Source organism: Bos indicus x Bos taurus, chromosome 21 (genome assembly GCF_003369695.1).
Source record: "Bos indicus x Bos taurus breed Angus x Brahman F1 hybrid chromosome 21, Bos_hybrid_MaternalHap_v2.0, whole genome shotgun sequence".
In the NCBI taxonomy this organism is placed as follows: domain Eukaryota; kingdom Metazoa; phylum Chordata; class Mammalia; order Artiodactyla; family Bovidae; genus Bos; species Bos indicus x Bos taurus.
Window position 1 is genome coordinate 41,104,120 of NC_040096.1, and position 12,874 is coordinate 41,116,993.

Genomic DNA, 12,874 nt, shown 5'->3' on the forward strand with positions numbered 1-12,874 from the left:
ACTGCAACCTACCAGGCTCCTCCATCCCTGGGATTTTCCAGGCAAGACTACTGGAGTGGGTTGCCATTGCCTTCTCCAAGTGTATAAAACTACAACTCACTTTTGTGTACTAATCTTATATGCACAAATCTTATTAAGTTCATGTATTAGCTCTAGTTGCTTGTTTGTAGATGCCTTCAGAATTTTAGGTAATCATGTCAGTCATGTCATCTGCAAATAAAGTTTTACATCCTTATTTTCTATCTAAATGTCTTTTATTTTCCTTTAAAACTCTTCTTCTTAATATTATTTTTTGTGCTTTTAGAGTCTAACACATGAACATGTGGTATGATTCTAACACTTGTGGTATGAATCTAACACCTGGCTGCAATTTATTCATGAATTGACTAAAGCGTACAGTCTTCCTGACTCTTCAATTTGTATACATTTTCCTTTGTAAGACACTCAGCTTTCCTTGGCACAAATTTATTGTAATGAATCAGTGGGTTTCCTGGGCAACTGGACTCAATCATTATGTGAATATTTACATGGTAAACAATATAATAAGCCAGACAGCCATGAATCTAAAATCTCCCATCATATCATCCCTATGATAGGAATGGATTTTTATATCTTTGCTGAAACAATAATTAATTACTTTCATAAGAGTTAGCTTTTGTAATCAATGGTTTACAAGAAAAGAACTTCAGAGAGCTCTAAGGAGCAAAGAGCATTTACTTCTCTTTTGCTTTAGATCTATCTCAGCATCTCAGTGCTACAAATAACATTACCTGGTACCAGACCATGGGTGATTCCAAAATGTTACCAAACTATTTGATAACTCCGCTATGTATTTTAAAGCTTTTAAAAAGATGGGAATACCAGACCATCTTACCTGTCTCCTGAGAAACCTGTATGTGGATCAAGAAGCAATAGTTAGAACCCTTTATGGAACAACTGATTGGTTCAGAATTGAGAAGGTACAACAGGGCTGTCTATTGTCACCCTGTTTATTTAGTATATACACTGAGCACATCATGAGAAATGCTGAGCTGGGTGAGTTACAAGCTGGAATCGTAGATAGGCAGGATAAACATCAACAACCTTAGATGTATAGATAATACCACTCTAATGGCAGAAAGTGAAGAGAAGCTAAAGAACCTCTTGATGAGGGTGAAGGAGGAGAGTGAAAAAGCAGCATAAAACTAAATATTAAAAAAACTTAGATCATGGCATCCAGCCCCATCACTTCTGGCAAATAGAAGGGGAAAAGGTGGAAGCTGTGACAGTTTTCTCTTCTTGGGCTCTCAAATCACTGTGAATGGTGACTGCAGAATGAAATGAAAAGATGACTGCTTCTTGGCAGAAAAGCTATGACAAACCTAGACAATGTATTGAAAAGCAGAGACATCACTCTGCTAACAAAGATCTGTATAGTCAAGGCTATGGTCTTCCCAGTTGTCACGTACAGGCTGTAAGGAAGGCAGAACACCAGAGAGTTGATGCCTACAAACCGGTGCTGGAGAAGACTCCTGAGAGTCCCTTGGACAGCAAGGAGATCAAACCAGCCAATCTTAAAAGGAAATCAACCCTGAATACTCATTGGAGGGACTGATGCTGAAGCTGAAGCTCCAGTATTTTGGTCACCTGATGCAAACAGCCAACTCATTGGAAAAGTCCCTGATGCTGGGAAAAATTGAGGGCAGAAGGAGAAGAGGGTGTCAGAGGATGACATGGCTGGATGGCATCACAGATGCAATGGACACGAACTTGATCAAACTTTGGGAGATGATGAGGGACACAGACTTAGTGTGCTGCAGTCCATGGGGTCGCAAAAAGTCAGACACGACTGGGTGACTTAACAACAACAACAGGATATTTTGGCAGAAAACAGATCATCAAATGGCCCTCAATGGCTGGTGTAGGGTTTGTGGTTCGGAAGCCTACTGGCTCTTACCTAATAAATGGACAGACACTGTACCTTGGTAAAATGATGTCAGACATCATTTGGGACTCATTTTAGACATCAATACTACCCCTTGGAGAAAGGAGTCTTTAGGTAATTAAATGAACAGAAAAAAATTAGGTTTAATTTGAGATCCAAGCCCTGTCTAATCAAGAGGAATTCTGAACTACTTTCTTTTCTTTTCAGTTCTTTTGAATACATGCTTTACCAAAGGCCCAGAAAGTTGGGAGGATTTTACGTGCTATGATTTGGAGAATAGCAGAAGCCTTAGACAATGCCATCTGGGTTACTGAACTCCTTTCTTGAGAGGTTCATAAAATTGGACAGGCAGTACTTCAGAATAGGGTCCACACAGATACGATATTAGCTTCTCAAGGGAAAACAAGTGCTGTTTTAAAGCAAGAATGTTGTGCTTACATGCATATAGATCTCTCTGGAATCTTAAATGTTATAAAAATAATCAAGGAAGTAAAAAAATCTGGGGCATCTTCACCTTGGGAATGAGATCTATTCTCTTGATTTAATTGTAGTCTTTTGATTCTTGATGAGAAGTGGACATCAAGCACTGATCATGCATTTATCTGTGATGTAGAGTTCGTATGTGTTGTCTGCAGTGTGTTCAATGATGCTGCAAAGCCAGAGTGTTATCAATAAATAATTACACTAAAACAAAACAAAAACAGCAGGGAACTCAGATATTTGTAGCATTTGGAAAGCCAAAAAACACACCAGAAATAAATGGCATAAATATATATGCAGCCAACATAGGAGCACTTAGATGCATAAAGCAAATAGTAACAGACATAAAGGGAGAAATTGATAGTAATACAATAATATTAGGGAAGTTTAACATCCAAGACAATCTACAGATTCAGTGCAATCCCTATCAAGATACCAGTGGAATTTTTCACAGAAGTAGAACACATAATTCTAAAATTTGTATGGAAACACAAAAGAACCTGAATACAGCCAAAGCAATCTTGAGAAAAGAAGACCAGAACTAGAGGTATCTTGATTCCTGACTTCAAACTAGACTACAAGGCTATAGTAATCAAAACAGTATGGTACGGACACCAAAACAGACACATAGATAAGTGCAACAGAATAGAAAGCCTAGAAATAAACCCACATTCTTATGGTCAGTTAATCTACAAGAAAGCAAGTTTATAGAGTGGGAAAATACAGTCTCTTCAGTAAGTTGTGCTAAGGAAACTGGATAGCTAATGTAAAAGAATCAAAAAAGAACATTTTCTCACACCATATACAAATATGAACTCAAAATGGATTCAAGATGCAAATGTAAGACTGGAAACCATACAATCCCTCAAAGAAAATATAGGAAGAACACTCTGATAAATCATAGCAATATTTTTGGGTCTGCCTCTTAAGGCAAACAAAACAAAAATGAAAATAAACAAATGGGACCTAATTAAACTTAAAAACTTTGGAACAGCAAAGGAAGCAAATAAAAAGGCAAACTATGGAATGGGGGAAAATTTTGCATATTATATGACCGATTAAGGGTTAATGTCCAAAGTATATAAACAGCTCACACAATTCAATAAAAAAAAGAAACAACCCAATTAAAAAATGGTCAGAAGACCTGAATAGACAAAGAAGGCATACAAACGTCCAATAGGCACATGCAAAGATATACATCTCTAATGATCAGGGAAGTGCAAATCAAAACCACAAAGAGCTATCACCTCATATCCGTCATGGCTATCATCAAAAAGACCACAAATAATATATGTTGGTGAGGATGTGTAGAAAAGGGAACTCTCATACACTATTGGTGGGAACATAAATTGGTGCAGCCTATTTGGAAAACAGTATGGAAGTTCCTCAAAAAAATTAAAATGGAACTATACAAGATGTATGAATTAAAATATTGTGATGGGAAAGAGCAGGCCTTCTATACAAAAGCTATGGGGTTAAAATATCCGTTTCTTACTGTGGCCTTGGGCAAATTACTTAATCAAATTAAATCCTGTTTCATCAACTATTAGTCAAGATTAAGTAAATCAACTTTTGGATAGTTGTAGCACAGCATTTGGAATGTAGAAAGTATTGAACAAATGTTAGTTCCCTTTCACATTTCTAATTTCCTTTCATTAGTTTGTATTTATAGAAAATCCGATTGTCATTTATAAAGAAAGCTGAGTGCCGAAGAATTGATGCTTTTGAACTATGGTGTTGGAGAAGACTCTTAAGAGTCCCTTGGACTGCATGCAGATCCAATTAGTCAATCCTAAAGGAAATCAGTCCTGACTATTCATTGGAAGGACTGATGCTGAAGCTAAAACTCCAATACTTTGGCCAGCTGATGCGAAGAACTGACTCATTTGAAAAGACCCTCATGCTAGGAAAGATTGAAAGTGGGAGGAGAAGGGGACGACAGAGGATGAGATAGTTGGATGGCATCGCAGACTTGATGGACATGAGTTTGAGTAAGCTCCGGGAGTTGGTGACAGACAGGGAAGCCATGGATGGCGTGCTGCAGTCCATGGGGTCACAAAGAGTCAGACACGACTGAGTGACTGAACTGAACTGACTGATGATTACTGTCCACATACTGAAATTTAATATCTATTACTATACAAATACCAAAGAAGATATAAGCCATTTCTGAGATACTAGAGTTGCAAACTGAAATTGGTGAAAAGAGAAGGAGGAAGAGTTAGATATAAAATGTAACATCTGACTCCCCCAAATTCTCACTATCTATTTGAGCTACAGATAGCTTGTTAAAGCTGATCTCTTTTGTGTGTGTGCTCAGTTGTGTCTGACTCTGCAACCTCATAGACTGCAGCCTGCCAGGCTCCTCTGTCTGTGAGATTTTCCAGGGAAGATTACTGGAGTGGGTAGCCATATCCCACTCCAGGGGATCTTCCAAATTCAGACTGAAGCTGTGTTTCCTGCATTGCAGGTAGCTTCCCTACCACTAGCACCACTTGGGAAGTCCTTGTGCTCAGACAGTAAAGAATCCTCCTGGAATGCAGGAGACCTGGGTTCGATTCTTGGGTCAGAAACATCCTATGGATAAGGGAATGGCTAGCCACTCCAGTATTCATGTCTGGAGAATTCCACGGACAGGGGAGCCTGGCTACAGTCCTTGGGGTTGCAAAGAGTAGGAATGACTGCGATGAACACTTTCAATCTCTTTTAGCTCTGTATGCTAACATGAATAAAATGTAGAGGTTAGCTGGTAAGGTGGAAAGTAGACAGTGAGTCACTGAGGAATTTATTGTAGGCACTGAAGGGAAGAAGAAAGGATACAGGCTAAAATCTACTTAGGAGGAGAGTCCTGAGTGACTCTAAAGTGGACCATCAGCCTAAAGGAAATGGACATGGAATGCCACATATTACCAAGAGAAGAAGGAAGGGGATGTTGACTATAAGTTTTGCCTAATTATAATTACCATTAAAAATATCCTCTGATTTAAAGTTCACAACATTTCTCAGCCATAAAAAAAGAATGAAATAATGCCATTTGCAGCAACATGGTGGACCTACAGTGAAGTAAGTCAGACAGAGAAAGACAAATATCATATGATCTTGCTTATATGTGGAATCTAAAATATGATACAAATAAAATTATTTATAAAACAGAAACTGACTGACAGACATAGAAAACAGGTTACCAAAGGGGAAAGGTAGAGGAGAGATAAATTAGAAGTTTGGGATTAAAATATACACACTATATATAAAATTGATGATCAACAAGGACCTACTGTAAAGCAAAGGGAACTATACTCCGTATTTTGTAATAACCTATAAGGAATGTACTGGAGTGGGTAGCTATTCCCTTCTCCAGGGGATCTTCCTGACCCAGGTCTCTAAGCTCAGTCTCCCACATTGCAGGCAGATTCTTCACTGTCTGAGCCACCAGAAAAGCCCCATGTCTATGTATGTGTATATATATGTATAAGCAAATCACTGTGCTGTACACCTAAAAGTAATACAACATTGTAACTCAACTATATTTCAATAAAAATTTTTAAAAATAAAGTTCACAACAAACCTGTGAGGGAGTGATTATGATTTACCTTTTTTAAAATCAATACTGATGCTCAGAGAATTGAGTTGGGTGCTTCATACTTAGCTTGTAGGTAACAGTGCTAGCATTTAAGTCTCAGCCTGTCTAGATCTAAAGTTCAGGCCTTATTATATTCTTATACTCTTTGGTGCCCTTGAAGAATTTTCCCTAAAGAACAGCCATAAAGGTCTAAGCCAAGCTTTAAGCAATTACCTAAGTGGTAATTCTATGCCCTGGACTTTTGTGAGAGTTTGATCTTCTACCTTCAAGATATACAGGTGAGAATTGGGCTCATTGTAACTAAATTTCTTTATCAATTTACTTGAGAAGTCGCTTTCCTGAAGTATTCTGGAAAGGATTAAAAAAAATCAAAGTACACAAAATAAACTGCAAACAGTTTTGATTGCCTGCAATTGTATTCAAGAATTTTTAAGATTCAGTTCAAACATGTTTTTCATGACTGATTTATTCTGGGTGATTTTACCAATGTGTATGCCTGCATTTGGAGTTACTCTTAACTGGAAAGAGGTTTTCATTTCTATGAATCAGAAGAGGCTGGCAGGCTACAGTCCATGGGGTCACAAAGAGTTGGACACAACTGAAGCAACTTAGCACACACACACTTAACTGGAAAGAGGCTTTGATTTCTGTATAAACACTCTAGGCCAAAAGACAGCAAGTAAGAAAAGCAATCCAGACAATCATTTGTTTGAAACACCAACCTGGAGAGGAGGAAAAATAAGATAAATATAACATGGCGTTCTCAGTCTCTCAGTCATGTCTGACTCTTTGCGACCCTAGGGACTGTAGCCTGCCAGACTCTAATGTCCATGAGATTCTCCAGGCAAGAATACTGGAGAGGGTTGCCATTTCCTCCTCCAGGAAATTTTCCTGACTCAGGGATCGAAGCCGTGTCTCCTGCATTGGCAGGCAGATTCTTTACCACTACCATCTCCTGGGAAGCCCAAATGTAATATTTCTTAGAACTGTATCAGAACACCCTGTTTCATATTTCCTACAAGCAATCTTTGAGCCTTTATTTCAAAAAATCATGTAGTTACCCATCAGGAACAGTATCATTCCAAATAACTGGTGTTAATAAACCTACCTATTACCCAAACAACCCTGAAACAAGAGACCTGAAATTGCTATTTCGGGTGGTGCTTCCTGCTGCCACGAGGTGGTGTGTTTGATTTAAAAGACACTCAATCAGGGTTAGATTAAAAATTTAGATCAAAACATTCATGTGAATGAGACACTGAGGAAAAGAATTATGTTTGGTAGCAAACAACAGCTTACTTTTCTTAAAATCTACTTTGATTCAAGTTCAAAATTGATGTAAAAAGTCTGGTCAGGCAAACTAATGTAAGGAACATTTTAGTATACACTGTGAAAACTCCAATCAGGAATGTATTAACATTGCTGATAGCATAGAAGATGCTTGACAAATATTTCCTGATCGTGGAGCCATACACTAATAATGGTCATATGTTTATTTTGTATGGTATTCTCATTATGACCTGTACACAAGAGGTGATCAGTTAAGTGGACTAATTCGTCTTGCAACTGTAGGATGAAAACTGTAGCACTAATGCCATGATAGATGTTAAATATATTAAATATGTTAAATATAATCTATGTTAAATAGATGTTAATATACAGGTGTTGAATATATTCCAAAGTATTCAAATATTGCTGAGATAGATAGAAAAAAAGCTTATGGGATAGACAAGGAGAATGAGAATAGAGAGGGTAAGAAAAAAATTCATTAAAGGAGAAAGTGTAAAAAAAAAATCTGAGGCATTAAATATGGAAGCAATGATACCATGATAGAGTAGGAACAGTTACACAAATTTGGAGAAAAGATATTTCTACTTCATGCTTTCAAATGTTTGTTAGAAGTTGGTGAAAAAGGATTTTGAGAATAGAGTTCCATGGTAGCCTGTATTCTTAGGAGGAATAACTGTGACATATTTTCAATTGTGCTGGCCAGTATGATAGCCATTAGCTATATGTAACTAATGAACACTTGAAATGTGGCTAGTACAAATTGAGATGTGCTGTAAATGTAAAATATATATCAAAGACAGTACAAAAAATGTAAAATGTCTCAATAATCTATTCCATGAAAGCAATGGAATAGATTATTGAGACATGTTAGATATAGTGGGTTAAATAAAAATGTAATATTTAATAATATTTATTTAATTTAAAATGTATTTAATATATATTAATGGTATGTATTTAATGTTTTATTTAATATAATAAATAGTATCAAATAAATATTTAATATCTTAGATATATTGGGTTAAATAAAATTATTACTTCAATTAACTTCACCTATTTCTTTTATTTTCTAAATTTTATTATTTGTAACTTTTGTCTGTGCCAGGTCTTTGTTGCTGCACATGGACTTTCTCTAGCTGTGGCCATGGGAGCTACTCTCCAGTTGCAGTGATGGGGGGCTTCTCACTGTGGTGGCTTATTGCATAGCACAGGCTCTTGAGCTCAGGCTCAGTAGTTGTGGCAAATGGGCTTAGTTGCCCTGCAGCTTGTGGAATCTTCCCAGACCAGGGATCAAAACCATGTCCCCTGCATTGGCAAGTGGATTCTTAATCACTGGGCAATCAGGCCGTCTTTTGATTTTTTTAAAAATATGACTAAAGTAATGCTTAAAATTCTCCAAGCCAGGCTTCAGCAATATGTGAACCGTGAACTTCCTGATGTTCAAGCTGGTTTTAGAAAAGGCAGAGGAACTGGAGATCAAATTGCCAACATCCGCTGGATCATGGAAAAAAGCAAGAGAGTTCCAGAAAAACATCTATTTCTGCTTTATTGACTATGCCAAAGCCTTTGACTGTGTGGATCACAATAAACTGTGGAAAATTCTGAAAGAGATGGGAATACCAGACCACCTGATCTGCCTCTTGAGAAATTTGTATGCAAGTCAGGAAGCAACAGTTAGAACTGGTCATGGAACAACAGACTGGTTCCAAATAGGAAAAGGAGTATGTCAAGGCTGTATATTGTCACCCTGTTTATTTAACTTATATGCAGAGTACATCATGAGAAACGCTGGACTGGAAGAAACACAAACTGGAATCAAGGTTGCCGGGAGAAATATCAATAACTTCAGATATGCAGATGGCACCACCCTTATGGCAGGAAGTGAAGAGGAACTAAAAAGCCACTTGATGAAAGTGAAAGTGGAGAGTGAAAAAGTTGGCTTAAAGCTCAACATTCAGAAAACGAAGATCATGGCATCTGGTCCCATCACTTCATGGGAAATAGATGGGGAAACAGTGGAAACAGTGTCAGACTTTATTTTTCTGGGCTCCAAAATCACTGCAGATGGTGACTGCAGCCATGAAATTAAAAGACGCTTACTCCTTGGAAGGAAAGTTATGACCAACCTAGATAGCATATTCAAAAGCAGAGACATTACTTTGCCAACAAAGGTTCATCTAGTCAAGACTGGTTTTTCAGATGTGAGATTTGGACTGTGAAGAAAGCTGAGCACTGAAGAATTGATGCTTTTGAACTGTGGTGTTGGAGAAGACTCTTGAGAGTCCCTTGGACTGCAAGGAGATCCAACCAGTCCATTCTAAAGGAGATCAGCCCTGGGATTTCTTTGGAAGGAATGATGCTAAAGCTGAAACTCCAGTACTTTGGCCACCTCATGTGAAGAGTTGACTCATTTGAAAAGACTCTGATGCTGGGAGGGATTGGGGGCAGGAGGAGAAGGGGACGACAGAGGATGAGATGGCTGGATGGCATCACTGACTCGATGGACATGAGTCTGAGTGAACTCTGGGAGTTGGTGATGGACAGGAAGGCCTGGCATGCTGTGATTCATGGCGTCACAAAAAGCTGGACACGACTGAGCGACTGATCTGATCTATGTGGCTAACATTTGTATTGGGCAGTGGTGGTCTAAAGAATTGCTGAAGAGGGACTAAACAGACTCTATACTAGAGTTCCTGAAAGGAGAAACAGACATTTGGCCTAGCTATTATTTTTTTCCCTGTCTTTTGTTTTAACATCATTGCCCATAGTAGGCTAATCAGTGGAAGACAGAAAACGTGGCATGTAAGGGATACAAGTTGAGTGGAAGTAGGGAAGCTATTTGTTTCTCCTGTTGCATAATCTCCAGAAGTACTTTTCTCTAAGGCAATGTGCTGACATTAGAATCAAGTCTATAATGATAAATAAATGATGTTGAAGAAAGAAGTGTGAAAGCAAAATTGGGAAACATAAAAGTGTTTTTACACATTTTCTCACTTCCCGGACATCTATCAACAGCCTGCTCCCTGGTCCCCTTCCTACTCCTAACACACACCCACACTCCATTTCTAGGTCAAGTATCTTATTATGAGAATATGAATAGGCCTCTATTTAGACTTTTTGAATGGTCCCTTTTAAAAGTGTATTTCTCATTATGTGACTCTGCGAGGGTTCTGAGTAGCAGGAAACTTAATATAAGTTTTGTCCCAAGATATCAGAGATGATCACTAGTTAGGGGAGCAGATAGATGCGGTGACTTTGAGTACTATTGATAGGAATTGATATGGAGTGCTTTAAGGGCAAAAAACTAGAAATTTATCTTTAAGATGAACAGATATGCAGGGATCTATCTTGGTATAAGAAGGGGAGACTGGGATCTGCCAAGAATATAATTCAAATATTTGTTTCAAGTGTGGGTAGGAGATAAGGATCAAAAAACCTGCCCCATGTAAAAGACAAAAAGGGTTAGTAGAACTTCACTATGACTAGCCCAGGGGAGGAATGAGCTGCTATAAAGGATACTTTAGTCCAACAACGTGTACTGTTACAGGGAAGTGGTAATTTAAGAATTAGTGAAATGATGCAGGGCCAAGTCTATCAGCATTATTATATAACCAAATATTGCTGCTTTTATAACTAAATAATACCATTCTATTTGTTTGTGTCTTTGGGAGTTCGACAGTCCTAACTTTGGACGCAGCAGTTTAGGGGGCAAAGCAACAGAGCTTTGTTGCTTAATAGTAGTAGAAGTCTGCTTTATGATAGTAGAAGTCTACTTAATAGCAGGGACGTATTTGTGGCTCAGCTGGTAAAGAATCCTCCTGCAATGTGGGAGACCCGAGTTCTATCCCTGGGTTAGGAAAATCCCCTGGAGAAGGGAAAAGCTACCCACTCCAGTATTCTGGCCTGGAGAATCCCATAAACTGTATATCCATTTGAATGCAGAGTTCTAAAGAATAGAAAGGAGAGAAAAAAAAGCCTTCCTCAGTGAAAAATGCAAAGAAAGAGAGCAAAACAATAGAATGGGAAAGACTAGAGATCTCTTCAAGAAAATTAGAGATACCAAGGGAACATTTCATGCAAAGATGAGCATAATAAAGGACAAAAATGGTATGGACCTAACAGAAGCAGAAGATATTAAGAAGAGGTGGCAAGAACACACAGAAGAACTATACAAAAAAGATCTTCACGACCCAGATAATCACGATGGTGTGATCACTCACCTAGAGCCAGACATCCTGGAATGTAAAGTCAAGAGAGCCTTAGGAAGCATCAGTACGAACAAAGCTAGTGGAGGTGATGGAATTCCAGTTGAGCTATTTCAAATACTAAAAGATGATGCTGTGTAAGTGCTGCACTCAATACGCCAACAAATTTGGAAAACTCAGCAGGGGCCACAGGACTGGAAAAGAACAGTTTTCATTCCAATCCCAAAGAAAGGCAATGCCAAAGAATGTTCAAACTACCGCACAATTGCACTCATCTCACATGCTAGCAAAGTAATGCTGAAAATTCTCCAAACCAGGCTTCAACAGTACATGAAAAAAAAAAAACAGTACATGAACTGTGATCTTCCAGATGTTCAAGCTGGATTTAGAAAAGGCAGAGGAACCAGAGATCAAATTGCCAACATCCATAGGCTCATCAAAAAAGCAAGAGCGTTCCAGAAAAACATCTACTTCTGCTTTATTGACTATGCCAAAGCCGTTGATTGTGTGGATCACAATAAACTGTGGAAAATTCTGAAAGAGATGGAAATACCACACCACTGGACCTGCCTCCTGAGAAATCTGTATGCAGGTCAGGACGCAACAGTTAGAACTGGACATGGAACAACAGACTGGCTCCAAACAGGAAAAGAAGTTTGTCAAGGCTGTATATTGTCACCCTGCTTATTTAACTTATATGCAGAGTGCATCATGAGAAATGCTGGGCTGGATGAAGCACAAGCTGGAATCAAGATTGCTGGGAGAAATATTAACCTCAGATATGCAGATGACACCACCCTTATGGCAGAAAGTGAAGAAGAACTAAAGAGCCTCTTGATGAAAGTTAAAGAGAAAAGTGAAAAAGTTGGCTTAAAACTCAACATTCAGAAAATGAAGATCATGGCATCTGGTCCCATCACTTCATGGCAAATAGATGGGGAAACAGTGGAAACAGTGACAGACTTTATTTTGGGGGCTCCAAAATCACTGCAGTTGGTGACTGCAGCCATGAAATTAAAAGACACTTGCTCCTTGGAAGAAATGTTATGACCAACCTAGGGCATATTAAAAAACAGAGACATTCCTTTGCTAACAAAAGTCCATCTAGTCAAAGCTATGGTTTTTCCAGTGGTCATGTATGGATGTGAGAGAAAGGTGAGCACTGAAGTATTGATGCTTTTGAACTGTGGTGTTGGAGAAGACTCTTGAGAGTCCATTGGACTGCAAGGAAATCTAACCAGTCCATCCTAAAGGATATCAGTCCTGGGTATTCATTGGAAGGACTGATGCTGAAGCTGAAACTCCAATACTTTGGCCACCTGATACGAAAAACTGACTCATTAGAAAAGACCCTGATTCTGGGAAAGATTGACAGCAGGAGGAGAAGGGGATGACAGA